Source organism: Sorghum bicolor, chromosome 2 (assembly GCF_000003195.3).
Source record: "Sorghum bicolor cultivar BTx623 chromosome 2, Sorghum_bicolor_NCBIv3, whole genome shotgun sequence".
NCBI classification, from domain to species: domain Eukaryota; kingdom Viridiplantae; phylum Streptophyta; class Magnoliopsida; order Poales; family Poaceae; genus Sorghum; species Sorghum bicolor.
In genome coordinates, this window is record NC_012871.2 from 31,805,621 (window position 1) to 31,811,620 (window position 6,000).

The window sequence follows — 6,000 nt, forward strand, 5'->3', positions numbered from 1 at the left end:
TGCGTCGAAAATGGTTTCTTAGACTATGGTGCATTAGGTGCAAACTGTGCACCTATCTTGCACCGAAACTAACAATGTCTCCAAATGGACCGAAGCGAGATTCCATATGACACACGACGTCAAGGAATTCCATCGGGTGCATCCAAATTGATTTCCAAGCATATGGTATGTTCCATGCAAACCATGCACCTACCTTGCATAAGAATTAGCACTATCTCCAAACTGACTGAATCAAGCTTCCACTTGAGCCTTTTCATCCAAGAGTACCAAATAGTGCATCCAAATGGTTTCTTAGACTATGGTGCATTAGGCGCAAACTGTGCACCTATCTTGCACTAAAACTTACAATGTCTACAAACGGACCGAAGCAATATTCTATATGACACACGTCATCTAGGAGTTCCATTGGGTGCGTCCAAATTGATTTCTAAGCATATGCTATGTTCCTTGGAAATCATGCACCTATCTTGCATCAAGATTAGCACTATCTCCAAACATATCAAACCGAGCTTCCACTTGAGCCTCTTCACCGAAGTACCAACAGGTGCTTCCAAAATGGTTTCTTATACTATGGTGCATTAGGCGCATACCATGCACATATCTTACACCGAAACTAACACTATTTCTAAACAGACAAAAGTGAGATTCCATATGACACACGTCATCAAGGAGTTCCATCGGGTGGATCCAAATTGATTTCCAAGCAAATGGTATGTTCCATGCAAACCGTGCACCTATCTTTCATCAAGATTAGCACTATCTCCAAACGGACCGAACCGAGCATCCACTTGAGCCCCTTCACCTAGGAGTACCAACAAGTGCGTCCAAAATGGTCTCTTAGACTATGGTGCATTAGGTGCAAACTGTGCACCTATCTTGCACCGAAACTAACAATGTCTCCAAATGGACCGAAGCGAGATTCCATATGACACACGTCGTCAAGGAGTTCCATCGAGTGCATCCAAATTGATTTCCAAGCATATGGTATGTTCCACGCAAACCATGCACCTACCTTGCATAAGGATTAGCACTATCTCCAATCTAACTGAACCAAGCTTCCACTTGAGCCTCTTCACCCAAGAGTACCAAATAGTGCATCCAAAATGGTCTCTTAGACTATGGTGCATTAGGCATAAACTGTGCACCTATCTTGCAATAAAACTTCCAATGTCTACTAACAGACCAAAGCAAGATTCCATATGACACACGTCATCTTGGAGTTCCATTGGGTGCGTCCAAATTGATTTCTAAGCATATGGTATGTTCCTTGCAAATCATGCACCTATCTTGCATCAAGATTAGCACTATCTCCAAACATATCAATCCGAGCTTCCACTTGAGCCTCTTCACCGAAGTACCAACAGGTGCTTCCAAAATTGTTTCCTAGACTATGCTGCATTAGGCGCAAACCATGCACATATCTTGCACCGAAACTAAGACTATTTCTAAACAAATCAAAGTGAGATTCCGTATGACACACGTCATCAAGGAGTTCCATCGGGTGCATCCAAATTGATTTCCAAGCATATGGTATGTTCCATGCAAACCATGCACCTATCTTGCATCAAGATTAGCAATATCTCCAAACAGACCAAACCGAGCTGCCACTTGAGCCTCTTCATCAAGGAGTACAAACAGGTGCGTCAAAAATGGTTTCTTAGACTATGGTGCATTAGGCACAAACTATGCACCTATCTTGCACCGAAACTAATAGTCTCCAAACAGAACGAAGCGAGATTCCATATGACACATGTCATATAGGAGTTCCATTGGGTGCGTCCAAATTGATTTCTTAACATATGGTACGTTCCATGCAAACAGTACAACTATCTTGCATCAAGATTAGCACTATATCCGAACAGACCAATTCGAGCCTCCACTTGAGCCACTTCAACTATGAGTAACATCGGGTGCGTCTAAAATGGTTTCTTAGCCTATGGTGCATTAGGCGTAAACCGTGCACATATCTTCTTCCAAAACTAACACTATCTCTAAACAAAATGAAGCAAGATACCATATGACACACATCATCAAGGAGTTATATCAGGTCCGTCCTAATTGATTTCTGAGCATATCATATGTTCCATGCAAACCGTGCATCTATCTTGCATCAAGATTAGCACTATCTCCAAATAGACCAAACCAAGCTTTCACTTAAGCACCTTGACCTAGGAGTACCATCGGGTGTGTCTAAAATGGTTTCTTATAATATGGTGCATTAGGTGCAAACCGTGCACCTATCTTGCACTGAAACTAACACTGTCTTTAAACGGACCGAAGTGAGATTCCATATGACACATGTCATCTTGGAGTTCCATCTGGTGCGTCCAAATTGATTTTTGAGCATATGCTGTGTTCCATGCAAATCATGCACCTATCTTGCATCAAGATTCGTACTATCTCTAAACAGACCGAACCGAGTCTCCACTTGAGCCTCTTCACCTAGGAGTACCAACAGGAGCTTCCAAAATGGTTTCTTAGACTTTGGTGCATTAGGTGCAAATTAATACTGTTCCATGCACCGAAATTAATACTGTTCCATGCAGACCGTGCATCTATCTTGCATCAAGATTAGCACTGTCTCCAAATAGACCAAACTGAGCTTTCACTTGAGGCATTTACCAAGGAGTACCATCCGATGCGTCCAAAATGGTTTCTTAGCCTATGCTGCATTTTGTGCGAACCTTGCACCTTTCCTGCACCGAAACTAACACTGTCTCCAAACAGACCAAAGCAAGATTTCGTATGACACACATCATCTAGGAGTTCCATCATGTGCGTCCAGATTGATTTCGAAGCATTTGGTATGTTCCATGCAAACCATGCACCTATCTTGCATCAAGATTAGCAGTATCTCCAAACAGACCGAACCAAGCATCCACTTGAGCCCTTCACCTAGAAGTATAAACAAGTGCGTCCAAAATGGTTTCTTAGACTATGGTGCATTAGGTGCAAATTGTGCACCTATCTTGCACTGAAAATAACAATGTCTCAAAATGGACCGAAGCGAGATTCCATATGACACACATCATGAAGGAGTTCCATCAGGTGCATCCAAATTGAATTCGAAGCATATGGTATGTTCCATGCAAACCGTGCACCTATCTTGCATCAAGTTTAGCACTATCTCCAAACAGAACGAACCGAGCTTCCACTTGAGCCTCTTCATCTAGGAGTACAAACAGGTGCGTCAAAAATGGTTTCTTAGACTATGGTGCATCAGGCACAAACTATGCACCTATCTTGCACCGAAACTAACATTGTCACCAAATAGACTGAACCGAACTTCCACTAGAGCCTCTTCATCTAGGAGTACAAATAGGTGCGTCAAAAATGGTTTCTTAGACTATGGTGCATTAGGCACAAACTATGCACCTATCTTGCACCGAAACTAACATTGTCTCCAAACAGACCGAAGCGAGATTCCATATGACGCACGTAATCCAGGAGTTCCATTGGGTGCGTCCAAATTGATTTCTTAACATATGGAATGTTCCTTACAAATTGTGCAACTACCTTACATCAAGATTAACACTATATCCGAACATACCAAATCGAGCCTCCACTTGAGCCTCTTCAACTATGAGTACCATTGGGTGCGTTTAAAATGGTTTCTTAGCCTATGGTGCATTAGGCGTAAATCGTGCACATATCATCTACCAAAACTAACAGTGTCTCTAAACGAACCTCAGCAAGATTCCATATGACACATCATCAAGGAGTTATATCAGGTGTGTCCTAATTGATTTCTGAGCATATCGTATGTTCCATGCAAACCATGCATCTATCTTGCATCAACATTAGCACTATCTCCAAACAAACCAAACCGAGCTTTCTCTTGAGCACCTTGACCTAGTAGTACCATCGGGTGCATCAAAAATGGTTTCTTATCCTATGGTGCATTAGGTGCAATCATGCACCTATCTTGCATCGAAACTAACACTGTCTCCAAACGGGCTGAAGTGGGATTCCATATGACACATGTCATCTAGGAGTTCCATCTGGTGCGTCCAAATTGATTTCTGAGCATATGTTATGTTCCATGCAGACCGTGCATCTATCTTGCATCAAGATTAGCACTATCTCCAAATATACCAAACCGAGCTTTCACTTGAGCCTTTTACCTAGGAGTACCATCGGGTGCGTCCAAAATGGTTTCTTAGCCTATGCTACATTGTGTGCAAACTTTGCACCTATCTTGCACCGAAACAAACACACTCTCCAAGCAGACCAAAGCAAGATTTTGTATGACACACGTCATCTAGGAGTTCCATCATGTGCTTCCAAATTGATTTCCAAGCATTTGGTATGTTCCATGCAAACCGTGCACCTATCTTGCATCAAGATTAGCACTATCTCCAAATAGACCGAACCGAGCATCCACTTGAGCCCCATCACCTAGGAGTGCCAACAAGTGCGTCCAAAATGGTTTCTTAGGCTATGGTGCATTAGGTGCAAACTGTGCACCTATCTTGCACCGAAACTAACAATGTCTTCAAATGGACCGAAGCGAGATTCCATATGACACACGTCGTCAAGGAGTTCCATCAGGTGCACCCAAATTGATTTCCAAGCATATGGTATGTTCCATGCAAACCATGCACCTACCTTGCATAAGGATTAGCACTATCTCCAAACTGACGGAACCAAACTTCCACTTGAGCCTCTTCACCCAAGAGTACCAAATAGTGCATCAAAAATTATTTCTTAGACTATGGTGCATTAGGCGCAAACTGTGCACCTATCTTGCTCTAAAACTTACAATGTCTACAAACGGACAGAAGCAAGATTCCATATGACACACGTCATCAAGGAGTTCCATTGGGTGTCTCCAAATTGATTTCTAAGCATATGGTATGTTCCTTGCAAATCATGCACCTATCTTGCATCAAAATTAGCACTATCTCCAAACATATCAAACCGAGCTTCCACTTGAGCCTCTTCACCGAAGTACCAACAGGTGCTCCAAAACGGTTTCTTAGACTATGGTGCATTAGGCGCAAACCATGCACATATCTTGCACCGAAACTAAAAATATTTCTAAACGGACCAAAGTGAGATTCCATATGACACACATCATCAAGGAGTTCCATCGGGTGCATCCAAATTGATTTCCAAGCGTATGGTATGTTCCATGCAAACCGTGCACCTATCTTGCATCAAGATTAGCACTATCTCCAAACAGACCGAACCGAGCATCCACTTGAGCCCCTTCACCTAGGAGTACCAACAAGTGCATCCAAAATGGTTTCTTAGACTATGGTGCATTAGGTGCAAACTGTGCACCTATCTTGCACCGAAACTAACAATGTCTCCAAATGGACCGAAGCGAGATTTCATATAACACACGTTGTCAAGGAGTTCAATCGGGTGCATCCAAATTGATTTCCAAGCGTATGGTATGTTCCATGCAAACCAGGCACCTACCTTGTATATGGATTAGCACTATCTCCAAACTGACTGAACCAAGCTTCCACTTGAGCCTCTTCACCCAAGAGTACCAAATAGTGCATCCAAAATGGTTTCTTAGACTATGGTTCATTAGGCGCAAACTATGCACCTATCTTGCACTAAAACTTACATTGTCTAAAAACGGACCGAAGCAAGATTCCATATGACACACGTCATCTAGGAGTTTCATTTGGTGCGTCCAAATTGATTTATAGGCATATGGTATGTTCCTTGTAAATCATGCACCTATCTTGCATCAAGATTAGCACTATCTCCAAACATATCAAACCGCGCTTCCACTTGAGTGATGAGGACATCCCAACCAAGCATGCTCCATCTAATTCCACGCCAACCTCTACACCGACTACGCCGGCACCAGCCCAAGCCATTCATGGAGCAATTACACGTAGCCGAGCCAAGAAGCTACAACAAGAGGTGAACGCGCTACTTTGTGAGAGTTCTATTAATGTTAATGAGAATATTATACTACCTAAGTGTTCTACTTTGGTTATGCTTAGGCATACACATGAGGAGGGAGGTGACCTGGAT